Here is a 23,746-nt window from a genome sequence, read left to right on the forward strand (position 1 = left end):
TAATCTTACATGTTTTCCTGAAATGTAATGGTTAGCATGAAAAGCAACTCATATTAATTTCCACTCATTGCTGCAAGGGAAACTTTTCCCTGCTGTAAATTGCAAATTTTACCAGGATCTGACCTTGAACACAGAAGCCAATGTAATATATGCTGATATGGGCAAACTGGCTACAAGTCTCAAGTGAACATACACCAAGCCAAATCCTGAAGTCAAGAATTAGGCAGCTTTACACTAACAGAGGAGCTGGCTCACTGTGTTATTGGCATACGTGAAAATGAATCATATCCTGCAACAACGTTCACAGGATGCGTTTGATTTATTACTAATCCTGTACACTCGTGCAGCTGCTGATCTGCTGCCAGAGGGTATCGTAATGATGCAGCTGCCACCCCTGTTGTGATGGCCATCAACACAGCAAATGTCACGTGTTGGACCGGTCGTCCTCAGCAATACTATAGCATTTGCCGCTTGAGCTGAAAAATAAGCCCTGTAGCTGTGGGTTTGAGTTTGTCTCCTATACAGAGAATAAGAATATATTATTCTTATATATTCTTATACAAGGATAAGAATGTATAATGTGCACAGACCAGGGGAGCATGTATAAAATCTAAAATATTTCAAAACACTCAAATCTGCAGAACAAAACTGATTTTGGCTTAGGCTAAGGGAGTTTCTATCGCCCAGCTGCCCCGTGCTAGGCAGTCAGCGGCCGAGGTGTGTAGGGAAGCTGTGCATCACCCTGAGGCCGACATGGTTCGTGAGCAAAACTGGAAAGACAGATACTGCAGTGCTGTCTTCCCAAAACACAGCTGACCCTCCTGAGATTACACCACAGAAAAAGGAAATGGAAGAAATTGCATTCTCGTTCTCGAATCTTTTCTTGGCTTGTTTTCGTCCTGGGCCCTGCCTGGTATAAGGCATTTCGGATTTTAAAATTCACCACCAAATGTTTGGAACAATTGATATACAGTGACCTTACTATGACAGCATTTCTATTACATGTTCCTCTTAAGCTTTAAAAAAACTTGTAAATTAAAGATTTTTTTAATTTTATTTTTTAGGGAAAAACAAAATAGATTGTTAGACATTTTCCCCACTTTTTCACCAGCCAGTATGATATTTAGCAAAACATGAGTTTGAAAGACATTTTGGCATGAGTGCTTTCTCTGCCAAAAAAATATTTTCATCAATCAGTTTCCAGTTTACCAAAACAGCATTTTTGCCCAGGGGCTGACTGTGCAGACAGCATTAAATGTGTCTGCTGACCAGGAAAGAGCTGTGTCCATCCTCACACCAACAGGCTTGTTAGAGGAACCCATGGCAAGAGACCAGATTTGCACAGTTCAGCTTGTTCCCTGCAGAAGAGCCTGCGTCCTGCAGACCAGGACAGTCTCGTTTTCACAGCAAGAATGATGTATTTGCAAAGGTGAAGGTGAAGTGTGAGGTGAAGATAGCTGCTCCAGAGGGTCCCACTGACCTCCAGGCTGACTCAGAAGACTTCACTTCACTGGGAGGCATAGTCATATCATGAGCTGGGCCTTGCTTTAATTCCCCCAAAATCAGGGATTTAGTGGTAGGTCTTGTTTAAATGCACATAACCCAGAGCCTTGGACATCGAGATATAAGCATTTACCTGTGTTTTTAATGCTGCAATAGCATTTTTGCTTAAACTCCCTCCCCATCTCCTTCCACCTTTGCCAATAAAGCAGGGGAAAGGTGCTGCACAGCAGAAGACCCCTGCATCATCTGCGGATCTTTTCTGGACATCTGTCACCCAATGTGAGTGACCCTGGGGCCGAGAGCCCGGTCAGACATCACCCAGCTGTACTGCTAATTATCCCGCAAGGAAAGGGAACTGGCTGCACAATCTGTGAAACACGAGGGCTGTCAGCATCAGAGAGGATTCACACTGGGGATGACAGGCATGACCTGCTTTTCCTGCTTTGTTTATTTATTTGGTGACATGCTGTCATTCGGTGAATAATCTGGAGTTTTCCTCTCGGGGGTTTCTCCCTTGTTTCTTCATTACTGAGGATAACCAAGGTGGGGATGGGGACAGACATCACACTCTCTGGCTCTGGCGGGACTGCAGTGATGTCCCCATTATACGGAGGGCACGGCACACGGTCCCCAAAATCCTAGGAGGAGACTAGGGATCTCCCATCCACCTCAAGGGAACACAAAGAATGTGAAGGGACTGGAGTAATCCCATCCCATCCCCCTGTTCCATTGTATTGAGCTAACTTCCAGCACAGTAGCCCGTTGCATTCCACTCATCCCTGTGAGCCCACAGTGTGAGCTCTGCGTGGTGCTCACCAGGAGGGGCTTCTCCCATATCACCACCTCCTTTTCGTTATTCACCTCCATTCAATGATGCAGAGGGAAGGGAAGGAGAAGTCCCGCAGCCTCAAAAGCCCTAAACACAATCTGTTGTAGCTGGGCAATTGTAGTGGTCTCAAATGCATAAGGTCTGATTAAAATGGGATGGCACCTAATGCTTCAGGATTGCCTGCAAAATTGCTTCAGCACAGTCACTCATTAGCCCTGGTTCTCACTGAAATACATCTGTCATTAGAACAACAACTATACATTAATTTTGCACATAAGCATATGCATATGTATAGAAAAGATTCCATAACACAAGCAAACTGCCAGCCTTCTTGAAGCGAGTTTTGTTTTTATTCCATGGGGAAGGTGGGTTCTGAGTTGGGACATTTCTTTTTGTGCCAAATAGGGAGATACCAGTCCAAGTGGAAAAAGCCAATTCAAATACTTCCAAAAAATGGTCAGTCTCTCAGCAGCTTTCATATAAAAATACTTCATAATTTACTGGCACATCACCCCCAAATGAGCTGCCTCAAGGTCACTGCAGCCCTGAGTCTCTATCTGGGCTGAACCCAGACCTGCCCTCTGTGCACCTAATGGAGTGTGTGTCGTGTGGCCACAAACTCCCCTGGCAGCGCACCGGGTCAGCCTTGGGCACCAAACATTTCGCATGAGATGTGGCAGCATGTGGAGATGTGGGACATTCAGGCCCCCCCTTAACTGATTTCCCAAGGAAAACCTACCAAGTTCATCAGGAGTCTTGCTTTCATCCCTTCTTGCTCCTCAAGCTGTCTGCTGATAATTATAAATCATAATTACAGAATTATAATGAGAAGCCAATTACTAGAGCAAGGCATCTTTTCAAAATCACATAACAGAAAGAGAAGTGCAAATGTTCTCTAAACTCTTGCTTTTGCAAACTGATTTTGACAGCCGCTTCTCTGCTGACAGCACTTCGCATCCACCACATCTAGCACAACAGCAACCTCAGTACAGGTCACTACCCACATGATGGTTGTATTTTTATTTTTCTACGTTGCTTATATTACAGTGAGGTCCAGGAAAGTGCAAAGGCACAAGACGTGGGTCCCGTCCTGCATGACTGCAGAGCTGGGTCTTCTCTGAGCATTTTGCAGGTGCAGGATGGTGAAGGGCACAAGTCCTGCGCATTTCATTTTCCAGACAGGTAAGCCTGCACTCTTTGCTCTTGCCCAGAGCAGCCACTGCTAGAAAAGCTCCTGACAGGCAGGTGATGAGCTGGGCAATGCTCTCATTCCTGTCAAACTCTTTTGTTTTCCTCAGCATGCATGCCTCAAGCATTCTGATTTTCCTTATTTGCACATGAAGTCAGCCAATCCTGCAAGTGGAGGTGGCATCCTGAAGCTTTGTTCCTACAATGTGTGCTTGTCTTTGCTCTCCTGAAGCCTGTCCTGGCAGGGCTGGGCAGGCAGCTTGCACATGGCGGGGGGGGGGGGGGGGGGCTCCCATGTGCTCGGATGGGGTGTGCCGGGACAGCCACAGCCACCAATTTCCAGGCAAAACAGCTGGCCACCAGCTGGGTGCTGCACGGGGATCTGAGGTGGCCCCATGCCTCCTGTGCTCTGCTGTGCTCAGCAGGGAGGACACTGCTGAGTGCACCTCCTCACCTTGCCTGGATCCCTCCCCTCCCATCTCTTTCTTGTAAAGGGGATTTTTTGGCAGCCAAAGTGGATGAGCAGAGGGGATTAGGAGAAACTCTGAGAGTCAGGGCCCCTGGCCATGCCCACGCCACCCACGTCTTCACAGGGCTGTGCCTGTGGCTCCTGTAGCTTCATCGACCACTGTGGCAAAAAAGCAAATGCCCTTTCACAAGCATCTTCTGTGCCCACATAGCATCCAAAATGCAGGGTCAGCTCCTCCAGCCTGGCCCATGCTGGATGCAAAGCAGTCTCAAGTGCTTTTTGGAGGCACAGCCAACCTAGGAGGTATCATACCTCCAGGAAACCTCAGGTGGATTTGGGAACCAGTGCTTCCCTGAGGAGCCAAGGAAAAAGCAAGAACCTCATGGATGCTCCAAAAAGGCAAAGCCCAGGGAAAGCCAGGTTACATTTATGCCTTTGGAGCAGGCTGATATCCTCCAACACACCACAGAGATGCCATAGCCATAATTCTTTCTGGTCCTTAAGCTGCTGCCAGTGGAGCCAGGGCATTTGGCTGAAGAAGTGAGCAGCAGGGCACAAGCCACCTGCTCCCACCCCATCACCTGAGCTGCCTGTGAGGTGCAAGGAGCAGCGCTGGAGAAACAGCCCCATCTGCTCCAACAGCCATCCTCAGCGGGCTGCGCAGCAGGGGCTCACTTTGCCATATTTATGTCGGTTTAGACTCTGCTGGCTTCAGCTGAAGAACAGGTTTTGGATAGTCCAGCTCCCCCGTGCTGCTCTGTAATTAAGTCTAAATGCCACTTTTCACTTGGAGGCAACCAAAGGCCACTGCAGGTTGGATGGGGGGTTAACCAGGACCTTCGGAGAACTATGGAAAAATACACTGTGTTTGCTGTCCTTTGTCAAAACACTAAATAACGGCCCTGCCAAAGTTAGTAAATACTCCACTGAAGGTGCAAGAGACCACAAAGAGCATGTTTTAACAGTCGCTAGCACGAAGTCTGCATCTGGCAAAGATCCTGCTCTGCGCTGAGAGCCACGTGAGCTTTCAGAGTTAGCATTGCGCCTTGAATGCATTTTTCACCAAGCCTCCTCGTTTCTAGGGATGCCATTATCAACAGAGGACCTGGTTTTATTATTAAGTAGCAAATCAATCTGGCTATGCTGAGTGCAATCCAATTATTGCTTGTAGTTGCTGTAGTCTGAAGAAGTCATAAACAAATGAGCGCGCTGGAGGTATTTAACATTTCAGTCCCCCGTAAGCACCATTGCTCACTCCACAGGAGTTGCTGGGTTTGGGGGGAATTTTGGATTGGTGTGGCAGGGCAGCACGGTCAGAGGGCAGGTCGCAGTGCTCTGTTCTGGCCCAGACAATTGCAGGATAATAGGGGTAAATGCAGACTCCTTTTTTCTTTTGTTTCCCGGAGCAGAGGCAGGGCAGGGGCCTCTTCCTGCTCCTCTTGCGTCACCCAGTGGGAGCAGAGCAAACGCAGGCTCATGTGTTGGTCCGTGGGCACAGGGAAGCCAAGAAAAGGTGCTTTGCAAAAGCCCAGCCAGCTCCCGAGGGGATAGGGCTGAACCCAGTGCTTGCTTTCCTCCTCTTACTGCTATTCCCAAAGCACCCCAGATGTTTGGGTTTGGGTTTCAAACCTGATTTTTAGAGGGTTTGGGTTGTTCAGTGGAAATAAAGCATCTTGCGGTACATAGGCACCTAGTTACTCGTTACCTCATTAGCACAATGAAGTATGAACAGCCACACAAGTAAAATGATGCTCAACAGAAATATAAACACAGTCACTGCTAAACGGACTCATTTTAAAAAGTGTTCCTTACATCTGGCTTTCTTCTGGGGCTTTCCCCTGCCCCTCTTCTTTCTCTTCCTTTCCTCCAGACTGTTTTTCTACTTCTGCATATTAGGATCATTTTGAAGCATCCACCCTCGGTTCTCACAGTTTGGTGGGCAAGTGCAGGCAGGGAAGGCGCCCCCATGCCAGCAGCCTGCAGGCAGCTGCCAGGCTCAGCCCCTGCCTGGAGTGGGGTCCATCTCCAGCCAAAGTGGCATCCGCCACCCACTGTGCCCCTGCTGCACGGATGACGAGGACAATTCTGGGGTTTCTTTTGTGCTAGAGGGTCAAATGAATAATTTTTTCTCAGCTATTATTGTTGTTGTTGCTATTATTATTGCTATTGCTGCTGCTACTGCTACTACTACTACTACTATTATTATATTCTGCTAACTCACTGTTTCTGCCAGGGAGTGTATAAAATTGATATTTACAATCAGGCACCATCATTTATGTGAGTTTGTCCCTGGTCATTAGGTATTGCAGAAAAGAGTTGTCTTCACTAGTTCGGAAAAACACAAAATAGCTGATTTTGCATCAAAGCAGGTGGCAGCTTCTCAATTCCATTTGTCACAAGCAGCAAGCCGTCTTCAGCCATGCAGCAGTTAAAGGATTTTGTTTTCAGGGAATAAAAGGATGAGAAGGAAATGGGGTATTTCCTATGGATTGCCTTGTTTATTTACTTGGGCTCGTTTGTTTCTCTGCAAGGGGAGATCAGCAGGAAAAAAAAAAAAAAAAGACTTCTAGGGAAAGCCAGGAAAGGGGATGACTTCAAGATTCCCCTCCAAATATTTCACACAACCCTACATAAAATATTTGGAAAGCTGTTACTGAATTCAGCTTCTCTCAAGGGTTGTGCTTTCTTTCCCTGATGGGAGCAAAATGACCTGTTACGGGGTCGCCACTCTCCATTTCTGGGTGCTATCTGAATTTCAGCTGAAATAACTATCTGAAACCTTGAGAAGCCTGGAGAAGCCATCCTTGTTCTTGAGAGGAGCCTGGTAGCCTCCTCCTCATTCCCATGGATGTGGTGCCATGAAAAGCCACCAGGCCAGAGACCAGCCACATCCTGATTTCCAGAGCTTCTCCTGTGGGATTGAAGAGCAAAGCAGTAGCTGCTGCATACCACCCCGGTTTCTCTAAAGGATCAAGGGCTAGAGCATGCTTCACACATACTCAGTGTATCATCCTGGACAGTTAAAAATCTAGTGACAGGACTTGAAAAACCTTCATCTTTCTTGGTAGGCTGTAGCCAAGAGGCCTGAATTCAGAGGTCGTAAGATTTCTCACTTTATTTGGGAAGTGGAAGAGGAAGGGGGAGGTTTCCATGGGGCATGCTGGCACAGCCCTTGGGTTTTATTGAAGGTCCGCACCAGCCCAGAATCTGTGTGCTCTTCCAAGAAGCTTTATTTATTTTGGCCACATGCAGGTGGAAGTACCAAGGTACCAAGCCTAGCGCTGGCGGCTGCAGGAATCGGCTCTGAGCTCTGGGAATAAGTGTGCAGAAAGACAACTTACGTGATCACCACTAGCAAAATCCACCGTTCACCACCAATTATCATACTCAAGGTCTCAAGAGAGGCTGCAATTATTCCCTGATCCAAGTCTAGCCCAAATCAGCATTTTCCCAGTAATTGCAGTGTAGTAACTGTTGTAGATGTTGGCTTTTTAATAGCAAACACTGCTCAAGCATTAGATTTACAGTCATGTTCGTTAGCTTTAGTGACTTGGGAATCAATTACCCCGCCGTACAACATGACCAAAGATTATAGGGTAGCCCGTGTAATAATTTATACTGCCATCTAGGAGTGAAACTGTAACTTCAGGATTTCACATAGAAAGACACTCTGCACAGCAATAATTCCAGAAATAATAATAACAACCATAAAAAGGGGAAAGAAGGAAAACAGTGATTACAAAATAGGGGAAGACCTGTGTACAAATAGGGCAGTGGGAGGTGTTGGGAGCTTTGCCATTCGCAATTATTTTTCAGAATTATAATAGCAGTAGCATTTTGTTAATGAATGTGTTTTACCAGCTCAATTCACTTGGGTTGGCAAGCGGGGCTAAACGGCTCTGCCCCGGCAGAAGGGTGGTCCCAGCCCAGTCATCGGGATGCATAGCCAGCAACACAAACCCCGCTACCAGCCCCCGTTAGCCGCTTGCCCCCTTGATTGATGCCATCACTGCTGATTTCTAGGATCAATTTTCTAGGCAGCGTTTTTTCCTGCTTTTGCCCACCTCTCTGCCCTCCCAGCACTTGTTTCCACACTTGACTCCTTTCTCCCGTTTGGGACAGGAAAAACTTGTGCCTATTTCCCCAGCCCCTCTGCACAAAGAAAACATCTTTCCTTCAGCTCTTTTGAAACAAGACCACCCAGGTCAGCTTTTCAGTCTGTGTTTCCAAGCAAATTATGGAGAAAGAACATTAATTAAATTTTTTTCCTCCTGCAAAGGAGTTGCCACTGTGACCCTTTAACTACTGGCTTTGTCCATTTTCCTCTCATCTATTTCCCATTTATTTCTGTCCTCACTTCACATGGAGCTGGCAGCTGAGCTTTTTGAACCCTCTAAGCACAGTGGTCCCTCATGAAACAAGGACCAGTGAAACTATATAAATACTGGTTACTATCACTATACAGTGGACTAGGAAGGGTCTTCCACATGCAAGTGTTCATCACTAGACAGTATAAAGTTTATACTAATATGTCAGACTACTCCCTTGATTCTAACCAGCAAAATACACTCCATTTTAAAAGTTGCTAAGGCTCAAAAATATTCAGACTGCTTAAAATATTGGAATTAATAAACTACATAGAGTTGGGCTCTACTTCACTTTCTGGAATCGACCCAGAAGAGCAGGTTTTCAGAAAAACATCATCTATCATGAGATTTGGCAACCTTGTGCTCTCAGATCGTAAGGTCACCGTCACTGCAGAAAGGCAGCCGTCTCTGGAATGAGGAGGAGAGAGAGAAGCATCTGCTTCTGAGCTGGGGGGATGGGAAAATTAGCCTTGTTCTAAACAAGGAGCCTGAGCTGCAGTGGGGAAATAGCACCACTGCCCCTCTGAGATGGTCCAAACCCCCTGGGGGTGCGCAACCCTGCTCCACCCACATGCCCATCAGATGGGGGCATCCAAGCCATGGTCCGCAAAGAGAAGCACAGCCCTGCCACCGTCCGTGGTGTGGCTCCCGAGCAATTTGCAAACAAGGTACAGGGGAGCCTATTATCATTAGTTTCCCTCGTTGGAGCTTTTATGTGCAATGTATAAATGCTGTCACCTCCTCACAGGTCTTTATCCCTGTTTTAGAGGTGCAGGTTAGTTGCATCCTGCAGCTCAGCAGTGATATTGCAAATATCAGTGACCATGGGGCATTTTGGTTTTACTCCCTTTCCTTCTCCTGTATAGCATACCATGAGAACTGCCTCAGAAATTCTTGTTTTGCCTGAAAATATGCCCTTGAACAACCATGCTTGTATTTAAGCCTGTTCAATGGCTTTAATAACAACCTTTCCAACACATTTAATCTAAAAATGTTTTCAATATACTCAAAATCTTATAAACAAAGGTTGCAGTCACCATCACAGTGTCCCTGCAAAGCCCAAACCCAAACATTAGTCTGTTTGTTTTGTAGCTTAATTGCCATATATCCTATCTGACTGCTGGCATGTGCTGCTATAGTTAATCTGAATATAATTTCTCCCCTTTTTTAAAATTAAACAAGCCCAGGGAGTCATTGCAAAAAGTACCACCTTAGCAAAAGTTGACTTTTGTGTTATGGCTGAAGTCTGCATTCACCTCTCAGGGTTTAACAAGTGACATTCCACAGTCCTCCTAGGAGAGAGGGAAGTGTGTTATGATCAAACTCAGGTTATATGTGAGGACAGAGGGATAGTGCAAGGCAAAACGTCACTGAGAAATGGGTGGGAGAGAAGAGACCCACCCATAAACATGTCCTGCCTCATCCTAAAAACAGGCACCTAGTTTTATGTAGTCCAAAGACGGCAACGACACTACAGAGCTGCAGAAACTACCATTATAAAATGCAACAGGTACTGGTTTTGCTGGTGGTTGAGCAGTTGATGGGGTTGATCTGTCTTCAGAGGCAAAAGTATTTCCTGCTTCCCACTTCCAGAAGTCAAGGTGGTCATGGGGAAAAGGTGCTATGGTGCAAGTCCCACATCTTGTGTGAAAATCCTAGCTCTGAGGTAGTGTCAGCCACATCAAACCTATTCTCAAAGTGGGGAGTGGATGCTTAATGTTGATTTTTTGTGAATCAGCATGCTGCCTGGAGGGAGGCACCTCCATCCTTTCATGCAAAAATAGAGCTGAGCAGAGGGGGCACTTTTGAAGCCACAGCTAGCAGGCAAAGCGTTCATCCTTTTCATGCAGGGGCTCTGTGGTTTGAGATGTCCCTTGGGATGTATGAACTTGAGCTTCTCGCCTCTTTTTTGTGGGGGAAGCATCAATACCACTTATCCTACAGCCTTGCATGTGTTTGGAAGACCTGTTAAGTGAAAGACATAAAGAGTCCTCAAAGCAGACATCGATACCCAAGACTCTCCCATCGCAAACAGCAGCAGCAAGGAAGCAGCAAGAACTGCTAATTCCCATCAATGGGCCACTTCCAGGCTCTCCTGCCCTTTCTGGGGCTGGTGCCTAGCAGCTCTAGGTCTGTGTGGCTCCATGCAAACACAGCCAGACTTTGCAGAGACATTGTTTGGAGCAAACCATGCAGGCCACAGGGTGCTCAGAAACCAAGCCACCACCACGCTTGGAGGGGAAATGAGCAACCTTTATAAAGTGAATTAATCAAGGTCTTCAATCTCCTTAGCTGAGGGTTAATAGTCTTGTGGTGACTGCCCTGGACAGGGTATCAGGAGAGCTGGGTTTTATTCCTGGTGTGCTTCAGTAATGAAAAGGAAATTGTGTTCAGACAAGCGATAGAAGACCATGCTCCCAGAGACGTCAGATACGTAGCAATTAGACTCAAGTTAAACAATAAATCAAGCAACACTGAGCCTTTGGCTCTAGCAGAGCACCATTATGACTAGCACTATGTTTATTTAGAAGATGTTGAGCCCATTTAAAATGTTTTCATATTAAATGTAATTTGGGCATTTGTTATTAAAGCAATTGACTGGGCCTAAACACAAACATTGTTGGTCAGATAAATATTTTTTGGCAAATAAGAACTGTTCATTGCACTTTTATACAATAGGGCTTACTTGCGCTGAGATTTATTTTCTGTTTGCTTCCTCTCTTTGCAAAGATTGCCTCATAAAGATTAAAAAAGCCAAAGTGAATCAAAGTGTAAAGTAGAAATTGCCGATTAAACTGTCAGAAAGGGAGCAGCCTTTGTTAATCACAGATTCATTAGCTGGGGGAAGAAGAGGGGTCTCCAGTTAGCAAAAAGGCTTTGGTGTCACAAGGTTTGTGATTTATTCCTGGGTCTCCCTCTCTCTCCAATTTGGTACAGGCTCTTACTCAGGTAAATTGATCTCTCTATGAGTCCATTTTCCCATCTGTTCAACTTAGGTAATGATCTTGCCTTACAGAGAAAGTGAAAAATTTCAGTAAGAAGGTTACCTTAAAACCCATACCTGCATCTGAAATTAGGCTACCTGCTACTAACACCTACAAGAGCTTTGGTTAGAACAGCTATTTCCTACTTCAGCCAGGAGGTTTCCCTGAATTTGTTTTGTGGACAAGCAATGGAGTAGAGAAAAACATTTTAAGAAATTAAAAAGTATGACCAAAAAGTAACAAAAATTGCAAAGCAAGCTTACAGCCCCTTTTTTTTCAATTGCTAAAATTGTCTTTTGGCTGTATCTTCAGTATCTCATGAGCCCTTTCTTTAAATGTTACAGCGATGTATTGAAAACATTGTCTAAGTGGCTTTTTATTTTGTCAAATTTATCTAGCAAGAGCTGTTAATAACTATTTTGATGCCATTTTGGAGTAATCTCAGGATTTTCTGGAAAATGTGGCACCCTTTGAAATAGAAGGCTGTTCCATCCAGTGTAAGTTTTGCAATCCTCAGTAGAAGGCAGTGTAAAACTACAGAAAATATTCTTCAGATCTGACATCATGCAAAGTACAAAGGCCACTTCAGTACAAAAAGCCAAACAAATGAGAACTAGTTTGTTTTATTGTTCTACACAAAAGAAAATACTTCATTGTGTAGCTCCATGCAAGAGGTACATGTAGATTTTGCTTAACAGGAGGCACGTTTCTGGGCTCAGATCTCTCCACTGGCCCATTTGATGTCCTTCACAATTGCCTGTGCTGCCTTCTGTTGCCCAAGAAGGCTTTTGGGTGGCTTTCAACAGCACCAGTCAGCCGCATCTGAGGACGGCGTGGGGGGAATAATCTTTCCTTTCTTCAGCCTTGTTCTCAGGTTCTTGCCATTTACTCACTTGCCATTTGCCCAGCAGTGCCCTTGCTGAGGTTGGTTCGGCTGCCTTTGGAGGAATCAGATTTCCTATAACTAGCTGCATTTTATTTTTGTCTGGACTGTGGTCATGTCGGTGGTCTGCAAGCATGTCTCCAGGTCTGCCCCAGCCAAACAGCGCCCTTTGCCAGCAGCATGAGGGTCTTCTGATTTCTCTCCATGCCTCCACCATCCACCTCCTTCCCTCCTCCCCACGTCCCACCACCACTCAGCCCTTTTTATGGATGGAAGGGGCCCCTGCCACGTCCACTCCTTCCTGAAGGCATTGTTCTGCCTTCACGCCATTTCAGGTGAAAATGGCAATATTCTGGGAATAGGAAGAAGTTCCTGAGGCAGTTTTGCTCAGCTTTGGAGAAAAGGGCAGTGGGGTCCCACGTGGCCCCTCTGTCCCATGGGAGGGTAGAAGAGATTGGTGAGGACCTGACCTCCAGCAGAGAGGAGGAGCCCTCACCCTTATTTTTCCTCCTGCAAGGACAGGGATAGCTCCCAACACTTTCCATTGGGAAAATTTCCTTCTCTCTTCCCCTTGCTCCCAGCCCCAGGTGGGTGCAAAATGGGGTGGGACTGCAAGAACAGCCCCTTTCCCTGGCACCAGTCCCCAGAGGCATGGCTCACCCAGGGAGGGCTGGTGGCACACCCGGATCATCTTTAGTCCCTTATGCACAATTCAGCTGTTTGCTTTGTTTGGCCTCTTGGATGCCGAGATTACCCGGCGCTAAGTGGGACACAGGCGACTTACGCGTGGCTCCTGCCCCTCTCTGCAGCAGCCCCAGGCTGGAGCTGGAGGCAGCAGGCAGGATTTGCCAGCCCAGGGGTCACAGCACCAACCAGCTGGAGTCGGCTTGTCCCCACCATCCATTTCAGCTGCCTCGCGAAGACCAGGATGTGTTTGCCTGCATGATAATCCTGCCGGCATGCAGTTTCTTTGCCTAATGAAAGGAGGATTTATTGCACCGGCTCTGTGGGAACATCGAGGTCTGCTTACTTGCCTCTTCAGCTCTCTGAGATCCTTTAAGCAGAGTCTGTGTGAAAATTAATCAGATGTCCTGGAGGCTTATTTTGTCCAAAGCTAAAGTCCTGCTTTCCCCCCTCCTTTTGTGCCCCAATTACTTAAGGGATTGCCCTGGAAATTAATGAAAGCACAGCATGGGAAATAGCACCCACAGTTCATCTCAGAAGTGAAGCATTTCTGTGGAAGGCTTAACTAGAAACATCTCATGGTTCACTCAGCAAACTTGGAGATCTTCTCAGTTTGAAGTGTGTTGCGCCATGGCAGTTAGTATCACATGTGCCCTGTCTCCTGAATTATTCGCAGGTCCAGATCCAGTTATATGAGTCAGGTCCTGCTCTTGAGTAATTGCATTTACTTTTCTGAATGAGGTCCCTGTGGTTTCCACCTGGCTTCCAAAGCTTGCAGCATGAATTATTGCAAGGTCACAATTCATCCCAACCAGTTATAGAGGGGAAAATGAGGTGATGGGGACAGGTTTTGCAGTGTACGCTCAACCCGCTATCTCTCTTTTGCTGACCCTGGTCTGTGGAAGAAGGTGAGGGCAGCCGGGCAGCTTAGGTGACCAGCTGGGTCATGTCAGTCCCTTTTCTACTTTCCAGCATTGAGGCGTATGCCGTGCATGGAGGATGCAGATTGTCTAAGCTGAAAAGAGATGAGGCCATGGCTTCTTCTCCAGCCAACCTACACCAGGGCTCATGGGCAGACAAGACCGTGCTGTACCCTGAGTTTCGGAGGAACCGCATGAGTTAACTCATAGGCTAACCTGACGCTTCATTTGCTAGGGCTGGCTGACTCTTACCCTCGTTAGAATAAGTCACCTGCATTGATTTACAGTGGCATTATTGTGCCTAACAGCTTGTATCACCTCTGAAAATGGATTTCAGTTCCTAAGTTCCCTAGGTCCATGTTGCTTATGAGTTAAGGGTTGTGCAATCAATGAGAGTTAGGCCCTTAAACACCTTCTGCAGTGAGGCAGGCAGTGAGATGCCTTCAGCAAATCCTAAATATTCTTTGAAAGCTTTCCCCTCACCTTCTATGGGTTTCAGATATACCATATGGGGGAAATGACATTGACTTCTGCAAAGCACTGCACCGCTTATGTATGCAAATCATTGTGTAAGTGTGAATATTACTTCATGACATGACATCTCCTCCAACCCGTTAGTGCTAATTAATGCAGTTCCGGGATAGACAATATTCATTAAATTTTTCTGAAAATACTAGAAATGTTCATGTAACAGCTCACACATTTTGATGGCACCCACGGTCCTATCACCACATTCCTTGTAAAGTATTTTGATACTTTAATTTTTGCTAACGGGAGTGGAAATGAATTGTCAACAGTAGTTCTCCAGCACAAGGCCATGGTGTTTCTTCCTTGCTTTGTTATCAGGGACCAATAAAAAGGAATAAACATGTTATCCTGGCACAGAGGCAGCTGGTTGCGGGAGGCTTCGCTCTGTGTATGTCAAAGTTAAATATTTGGGTTACTGTTCTCTTTTTGGGACTTGCCATGATATGAACCAGCTTGGAAGAAATGCAGCTATCACCTGCTTCTAATCGTTGCAATGAGAGCAGCTTTCCTGCCTCCAGACTTAATGTTTGTTACTAGGCTGTATTATTTGGGTATTGACAACTCCAGAGACCTTGTGAAATTACAGAAGCTCCTTGAAGAAAAGGACTCTTTCTATCGCTGCTGAATTATAACTAGGAATTTTAGAGAGGAATGTGCATGTAGCGAATGGTTTTGGGGTTTTTTGTTTGTTTGGGTTTTTTTCCCTGGAAGGATGCTATTGAGGAAATCTGAATTACAGCATGTATGCCTGGGAGAGGAAGAAGGGGATAAGGTGGCAGAAGGCGCTGCCTTTGCACTGCAATGCAGAAATCCTTTTGCAGACTTTAACTGATCTGGTGGGGGCTTCGGCAGCTGTTTCACTGTGCCAGCAGTGAGCCCTGCATGCATTGCGATGCTTTATCAGGCTTCAGTGTCCTCCTTTGACTTAGTGGTCCCAGAATTGGTGGTCTTGTAGCTACCAGCATCTAAGCAGCCATCTGAAGCTGTCCCAGGTACAGACACACCAGGCTGCATACCCAGTGGTGTACACCTACCTCACTGGGTGGTGCCCCCCAGTTTATCAGTTCGATTTCCCACACATTGAACAGCCCTGAGTGCCAGCCTGTCCTCACATGTGCTTGCCCACCTGTGAAAGGAGGCTGGCACCTCTCCCTGATGTCATGGGAGTGCTGCAGGGCTCGGTTAACTGCGGCTGCAGAGCTTTGCAAGCCATGCCATACCATGCCACGTCACTGCAGGCAACAGTTGCTCTTCATCCAGGAGGCCCTGCTGCCCCAGTTCACTGATTTACCTGAAATTCGCAAGGTGGGAAGGAAGGAAACGGGTCCCGAAAGCATGATCTTCCCCTTGGAGGCTTTTCCAGCTCTCCCACCTGAGATAGGTTATCTTAATGTTGAGGTCTGCAGCCACCCTGAGAGCTTCTGTTCCTCTCCACTTGCAGACCCCAAACAGCCTGCAGCTGCTGCTCTGTACCCTCCACACATCATCTTTTCCACTTCGCTGCACTTGTAGCTCAGGGTACCACCCTGATATCAGGGAATCAGCCAAGATCTGGCCCAGGGGGTTCTAGGAAGGAGCTATGCAATGAACCAATGAGAAGATCTGGAGCAAATTCCTTGTCCAGTTCTGGGAGAAAACAACTCTTTCTGGCTGAGATTTCATAATCAACCCTTGGCAGGGACAATGCCCCACTGTCTTTCCATGTTATAAGAAACAGTCCCCGTTTCTAAGATCTTCATTAGCTTAGGTACCTACAGGATGTTATCTTCACTCAGACCAGTAATTTATTTTTATTAGAAATGTTGCATCATGAATTAGAGGATTAAGGAAATGTAGCAGGAATATCTCCCACCATTGCAGGAAATGTTAAGGCTTTGTACCAAATCATACTGAATTTCCTTTTGGGGCAGTGTTCTGCATGTGATCCTGGATGGATAGGAAAGGTCATATCCTCACAAGGCATCCGAAGAGGATGCCTTTTGCAGTTTCCCAGGTGTAATGATCCAGGCTCTCTTTCTGCATGGTGAGTCTCGAAAGCTGCAGAGGTGCCGAGCCATTGTACCTGGGAAAACCATTTCTATCCCAGATAGCTTCCATGGCATGACATCTGTCAGCCCATTGGTCTGTGACCCAGGTCCTTCCCTGGGACATGAACTAACTGATGCCCTATAGATGTTAGGGGACACCATTAGGGTGACACAGTGATGGGATGCTCCTCGGCCACCTCTGGGAGACAACCCCAGCATAACATGGAGCATGAAAAAGAATACTTTCTTGCTAACTCCGGACTAGCCCAAAACCTCCACCTGTCTTTTGCCAAAGGAAGAGACCGGACTGTTGCAGGGAGCCTGTAATTTCAAGCTAAGTCTCATGAAACTTCCCCATACCTGTGCTGAAAGCTGAGAATTGCAATTCTGGGCGGAGTGAGCCTTGCTTTCCAATTTCTGCTGCTATGCATGAAAAAAATTACTTTCCAATTAGAGGGTTCCAATCTCTGTTGCTGCTTCTTTAACCCACCAGCTGAGTTCTATTATCACCAGCTGAATAACGCTGCACCACACCCTAGCTCTGCTCTGCCAGGAGAGGATGAGTTACCTCAAAGGGCAACATGTGCCATACAGTGATGAGGGGGGAAATTGCCTTGAGGCTTTGCTCGTTGAAGGATCATCCTGCCCCAAGGGCAAAGTCCGTTGCTTTGGCATATTCTTCTAGAGCAACAAGCACAAGCAGGCACCTGCATGGTGAGTGCACTTTTGAAGCAGCTTCACCTCCTGTTGTAGCGAAAGTCAACCTGGGAATGTGAATTTTTGTTGCTAGTTCTGGGCAGGGCTTGCGAGCAGGGCTGGACTGCTGCTGAGGTTCAGGCTTACATGCTTTTCTTCACCACCACCACTGAAGATGGCAGAAGCCACTTGAGATACGTTGTGACTTTCTCTGAAGGAAATGAGCAAAACAGGATTTGGGAGGCAACTTGAAGTTTTACCCCTCTCTGAAATTATGGGTTTAAAATTCCGGGAGGCTTTGAAGTTTGTGTTTTGGCAGCTTGACCCTTGGGGGTACTTCAGTGGCTGGACTTAGATGTGGGTTAGATGCATCCAGAAAACCCAGATCTGTATCCTTGCAATGTAGCCATGCTTTTCCTGGAGCAGAGATGAATACCTTTGTTGCCTTTTGCCACTGTGTCCTGACCTTAGGATTGCCTCCAGAGCAGAGCTGGGCCACCTCAGCTGCTTGCTTTTAACCCTTGGCAGCTAGAGGCCAGAACTGCCTCTATATTTATCCCCTTGATCAAAGCCAGCTTCTTGGGTGGAGCAAGCTGGATGGGTCAGTCTGCCTGTGGCTGTATACACAGCTGTTTTTATAATGCCTGTGCCCTTAAAGATGGGATAGGGAACTGTGCTTGTGCTCTAGTATTTAGCTATTGTACCCAAAAGGACTCTGCAGCCCACTGGCCCCCCAGGCACCTTGCAGAGAAGAGGACATTAAGGCTTATGGCATCTCCATGCTGGCACGACCTTGACTTTCAGTCTGACAGCAGATCAAAATCAGAAACACCCCCAGCTGAAATCAGACATCCAGCTCATTCACCACCACCACACTGGGAGAGCAACTTTGTCATCTTCCTATGGGGCACAGAGGAAATTTCCTCTGTACTGGTTAAACCCCAGCACCATGAGCATCCTCATGGTGGCATAAATGCCAATGGAAAACAAATGAAGGAAAGAACCGACCTCCCCCCCCCCAGCTCCCTTCCAAAGCAGACCTCCTCCCGGCCAGCCTGTGCCAGAGCAGGGTGCAATGGCACCTCAGGGTTTTACCAGGCAAGAATAGCCCCTCTCCCAGGAAGGAAACCCTGACGGAGGGGCAAAGCAGCAGCAGCGAGTCACAGCTCTAACCGCATGTGTCCTGGCGCAGGTGCTTTGTGCTGTGCTTGTTTAAACCAAAAATCAGCGCTTTTTGGAGACCCACACTATTTCCCTTCTTGATTGATCTGATTATTAAACCGTAATACCCTCGCACGAGGGCTATATAGGGCTAGTGCAGTCCTTAAGGACTCTTCATGGCCGGGCAGCATCCTCTGCCGGTGGGTGCGCTTCTACACCACCCCCAGCTGCACCCCTCTCCCGGCCGGGAGCGGCGGGGGGAACCACCAGGAGACGGGAGGGCGGCCCCAACCCCCGGGGCTGCTGCCCTCTTCTGCCTCCCTGCCGGGGCTGCCCGAGCACTCGCCGCGTCCCCCTGCTCTTGCCCCACTCCGTTATCGGCTCAACGCGCGGGTCGGGAGGGGGGCATGGCTGCCCCCGGCCCGCACCCTTCCTCCCTCCGTCCTTCCACCCCTGCATCCCTTCGTCCTCCTCCCAGAGGCGAGGGGGAGCCCAGATGCTGGCAGGCCCGAGCCGGGTTCAGCTGTTTCACATGACCCAGCGCCAACTGCTGCTCGCTGCCCTCCTCCCGCCTTCCTCCTCCTTCCTCCCCCCCCCCTCCTCCTCCTCCTCCCTCCCCGACTCCAGCCTCGCAGCCTCGTAGCGCGGCGGCGGCCGCGCAGGAGCCGGGCGCCGGGGGCCGGCAGGCGGGGAAGGGGAAGGAGAAGGGGGAAAGGAGGGTCAGGGCACCCCGGCACGGAGCATGGGACCGGCCTAGGAGCGGCCGGGAGCGAGGGCAGGGCCGCGCCGGCCCCGCGCAGCCCACGGCGGGGACGCGGGCGATGGACGCGGCGCGGTAGGAACGCGGCCTGCCGGCGCTGCGGCGGGGATGCGCTCGTCCCGGGCTCGGAGCTGAGGGGCCGACGGAGCCGCCGAGGGAGCGGGAGAAGGTAACGGGGTCTTTGTCTGCGGCGGGGAGGCGAGGCGGGCCGGGGCTCCCCTGCCAGCCCCGGCCCCGCGGGGGAAGCCCAGCCGCAGTGTGCGGGCGGCTCCACGCCCCCTCCCTCCATTTAGCTCAACCAGAGGGAAACGTGGGCAGCATCTGCCTTCGCTGTCCTTTCCAAAAACACAAAGCCCAGCCCCAAACCCCTGGATTTAGTGGGCGAGTAACGGCGGCGAGCCCGGCGGCTGGGTTTTTTTGCACGAGAGGGTGTGGGGAGGAGAAGCTGGTGCCGCGATTTCTCCCCCACCCCCCCCAAGCAATCTGGATGCCTGTCCCCACTGACTGCTAAGATGGACTGCTCCTTCCCTTTCCAAATGGCTGCAGCAAGTTTAACGCAGAGCTGGGGGCTACGCAAAGGGTAAAGCCCCCCTGGCTTGTGTTTCCTTTCCTCTATCCACCTTTTGCTAAAGCTCGGGGTAGAAAAGTTGCTACGGATCCAGGGCTACAAAAGACAAATAAATGGCTCGGTGTCCAGGCTGTGCCTGCACGGGTGTATCTAGCCGCACGCCTTGCAGACATGCTCCGTGTAAGGAGCGTCTCCCGGCAGCATTGTTAGCCCGCTGGCTGCTGGAGAAGGCATGAGAAAAGTTGTTTCAAGCCTCTATATAAAATTTCCAGGAGAGACAATTGTTTCTAATAATAGCCCTGGCAGCAGTTTAGCAATATAACACACACAGATACAGGAGCGAGCTAGCAAATCTCCTCTTCCAGGCAAGCCAGGTCACAGGGAAAGCTGAACTCCCAGCTTGTTGGTTTGGTTTTGGATTTTAAAACATCGTCCGGAACAAAAACCCCGGCACTGCTCGCCTTTTCTGCCGGGAAGGGGGTGTGGTGCTGGTTCCTGCGCGCCGCACTCCATGGGCACGGCTGAACTAGTGCTTCGGGTATTGAGAGAGGCTGGATCCCGGCTCTGCCCAGCCGCAGCTGGATATCGGGGTGTCTCAGACCCAGCTCCCTCTGGTTTGGCCCCCCAGGGTCTGATGAGCATCCGCCATCCGTGCATGGAGGGGGCTGTTACCAGCATGGGTGTCTGTGCCATTTTCCCTGCCTAGAATTGCCTGCCAGGCACCAGAGACATCTCGATGGAGCTAAAACTGTCAGCCTGATCCCCTTTTTCCTTGCGGTGGTGGCAGAGGGCCTGCGGGAGGGCTGCTGCCTGCGTTGCTGCCTGCACACTACCCTGAACCCGCGATGCTAACCCTGGCTGGGCAATGGTGCACCAGCTCGGCTTGGTGGCTCAGAGCTGCTTGTGTTGACCTTCCTGGCATGAGTTACTGGTAGCTTGTCCTCTTCCAACTATTAATATTTTTAAGGTGGTTTTAAGTACTGGTGTCAGGCAGGGAGGTGCCACGTGCTGCAGGAAGGAGAGCTGCTTCTGGGGCGGTTTCTGCAGCCCAGCTGTGCCGCTGAGCAAAGCGGACTGTGGCAGAAGCTGCGGGGAGCTAAGGAGATATTGCTTCTTGTAATGAGAGGGGATATGCTGAAGGGTCTTCAGCTCGGCACCACCTCACGCTGCTGCTAAGGGCAGCTGTGTCTCTCTGAGGATCAAACTGGCTGAAGGAGTTGGCACTTGTCATCCTTCACGCTGCAGGTGGCCCCATCCAAATCAGTTCCCACAGAGAGGGTAACTGTGCCAGTGGGGCATAGCATGTGGATTTATGCACTTGTGAAATAAACATTTCGTTCTTAGGTGAATTTTTGTTTTAAACACCCAGGCTAGAAATACGGGATCTCTGCCATTATTTGAGCATAGCTGCACTAGTGAGCCACTCACAACTCTTTGGGGCAAAGCTACCCATTTCTCCTGGTAGATGGTTTCTGGTGGTCCCATTGCCAGGCATCTGAACTGGTTATTGCATTAAAAATGCAAGTCAATACTTGGTGATACCTGTGGTCTCAGCATTGGTCACTCGGAGCCCGTATGGCAACGTCGCATCACTTGGTGAGGACAGCATCTTCCATAGACATCATGTCAAACTGTTTCACCAAGCCAAGAGCTTTGGTCAGTGTGTTGGGTGTTGTTAGTAGGGACATAAGACAGGAAAAGACTTCCCAAGCCATGGAGTCTAGTCCCAGGTATCACAGGTAATTACAGTGGTACATATCTCCTTCGTTGGTACTGCTGCTTGCTGTGTGAATAACGGCAGAAGGTTTGAATGCAGCTCAACAGACAGCAAAGTAAAACTGCACGGTATGGATGAGGGAGAAAAAGCTGTATTAGGGAGAATTTGAAAAGGGCTGGAGAGTGCCTGAAGTCTCGAGTGCCAGTGTGGTAGGACTGCGAAGGACAAGGAAGGGTCATGCACTGCAAGAGGTGAGACACCCAGGGGAGGTATAAAGGGGGGGTGTTGATCCAACAGCAACCAAATTCACCATAGGGCTTAGTGGTGTCCCCTGAAGACACGGTAAGGCACTGTGTGACACACTCCTTGTGAACTAAGCAGGAGCAGGCTGGATCACTGGGACAAGCAAAGGCTGCTGTCCGGCATAGGTCCATGCTTACGCTCGGCTCCCAAGGACCTTGGGTGTCTTTCATTCAAAACACCCTAGGTTTGAGGCAGGCAGTATTCCTGTGCCTTTGAGCTGCATCCAAACTATAGCTGGGAACCATCCCACAAATGACCCATCTCTTGGGGACCTGGAGGGAGGCCGTGCTGCAGGGTGAGCCATAAGAGCAGCGACAGTGGCTCCCCAGGGTCCTCATGCTTCATTGCAGGATGGGGTGTAATTGGGCGCACAGATGGACTCCAAGGTCACTCGGCAATGCCAGTCTCTAGTCATCCTTGCCACTTTGCTCCTTCCAGCGGCTGAAGGTGCAGATTGCCCTGCAGCCACAGTGCAACCAGAGCACGGCAGCCCAGCAGGCAGCAAGGTCTGACAAGGTTAAGCTGCAGTTTAATTGCTTGCAAGCCTCCTCCAGCTCCAAATCCCAGTTTGTCCCAGCCTCTCCCAGGCCATACGGTTCCCTAAGCCAGCCGCGGATTGCCCAGCATGGCCTTGGGGACCCCTGCAGCTGACAACATCCCCTCCTATTTCTCCTTCTCCCAGACTTTTAACAACTTAATGCCCAACCCTCCTGTAAATCTCAATACGTGCTGTTTCCTAGAAAGCCACAGTTTTCCAAGGCTGCACAATGAGTTGGAGCCTCTGCCTTCTGCTCTGGAGTCCTATCAATGACCAAAAAATTACTTTGACTGCTTTTCTCTCTGATCTGGTGCTGAGAAGAAACCCCAGCCAGCTATTTGATCAGCTCTGAGCTTCTGGGAGCACTTTCATGATGATGAATCACAGTCACATAGGGTTTGATCCTGCCTCTCTCCGCTCCAGATCACCTTTGCACTCCACCTACTCGTGGGTCGATGGCAGTCTGAAGGTTTGTTCCTTGCCTACATTGGGCTGTAGTAGGCTGCTTGCCAAAATGAGTAGAAGAGCCTGATGTACCTCCCCTTCCCAGTGCATCCCTGCTTCATGTCTCTATTATATTTTTCTGTGGCCCCATGGATGGTGCCAGATACTCTGAGTGCATCTCCACTGGGTGGGATGGGACTTCAGCCCTTGCCCAGCCTTGTGGTGCAAAGGACACCGAAGGAACAGGGACCATCTCGTTTCCAGTGGAGTTAACGATGCTCTTGCTGACAACCCCATCTGGCTCCTTTCCTGGCAGGTACACCATCCTTCTGCTCTTGTCCTGAGCTTCTGTGTGACATTTTCACGTGGTGTTAAACAGTTGATGTGTCCCACCCTCAAGAAAAGATCACTAGTGGGTAGCAAAATGCTCTTTTCACTCTCTGTCTGCACTGGTGGGATGTGGTGTGACCTAGAGTAGTAATCTTTGGGAAAAGTCTTTGAGGTCAGAAAAAAGGGAGGCAAGTTGACCCTTTTTAACTGAAATTCACTGTAAAATTCAGTGTCTGCTGAAAATCTCCTAGAAAGCTGCAAACCAAGAAGAGGTTGATATTCCCATTTTGGCTACAGAAATCCTTTGTGAGTACACTTCCACATGTAACACGTAACATTTTGACAATGGCTGTTGGGCTTGCCAACCCACAATGCTCATGCTCCGTGTTTAGATTATATTTGGGTTTTTTTATTTCTTAGAAGTTCCCAGATCTCCCAACCAAAATAAATCCACCCTTGTTTGGGTTTCCTGACCGCGTGGGATCGAATGAGGTTGCAGCCATACCACACACACTGCAAGCGCTGTTGGCATCCCATCCATCAGAGCTGAAATTTTCCATGCCGGGAAGTGCTTTGCAGATAGCAAAGCAGGCACAGGCTGACCTGGCTGCTTTCACACCAGGGTTACGCAGGACAACCCGGGGGTGGAAAGCTGCTGCATCAAGTGAGCAGCTTGGAAAGACAGCACACAAAGTCTGAAGCTGGAACGTGGTTCCTGTCCTAGAAAGGGGAGCATGGGTAGAACTCTTTTCCACCTTTAAAAACAGTTTTGTCCTTGCTCTGCATGGATGGTATCTCTCCTGGCTAACCCCAGCTAGGGTTTTGTGAAGATGCCCATCATCTCAAC

The 23,746-nt window shown here is 48.8% G+C and overlaps 1 protein-coding gene across 6 annotated transcripts in view; it reads left to right on the forward strand.

Moving 5' to 3' along the window:
• The window catches only part of FRMD4A (FERM domain containing 4A), a 386,235-nt gene that overhangs the window by 210,806 nt on the left and 151,683 nt on the right, over positions 1–23,746 (forward strand). The window contains exon 1 of one of the 6 annotated variants that reach the window (XM_037390651.1): positions 18,885–19,168. The exons of the other annotated variants lie outside the window; for them this stretch is intronic. The gene's annotated coding sequence lies outside the window, so the exon portion shown is untranslated. Of the gene's footprint in view, positions 1–18,884; positions 19,169–23,746 lie in introns of those variants that run through there. 6 annotated transcript variants of the gene reach the window in all.

Source organism: Falco rusticolus, chromosome 5 (assembly GCF_015220075.1).
Source record: "Falco rusticolus isolate bFalRus1 chromosome 5, bFalRus1.pri, whole genome shotgun sequence".
In the NCBI taxonomy this organism is placed as follows: Eukaryota; Metazoa; Chordata; class Aves; order Falconiformes; family Falconidae; genus Falco; species Falco rusticolus.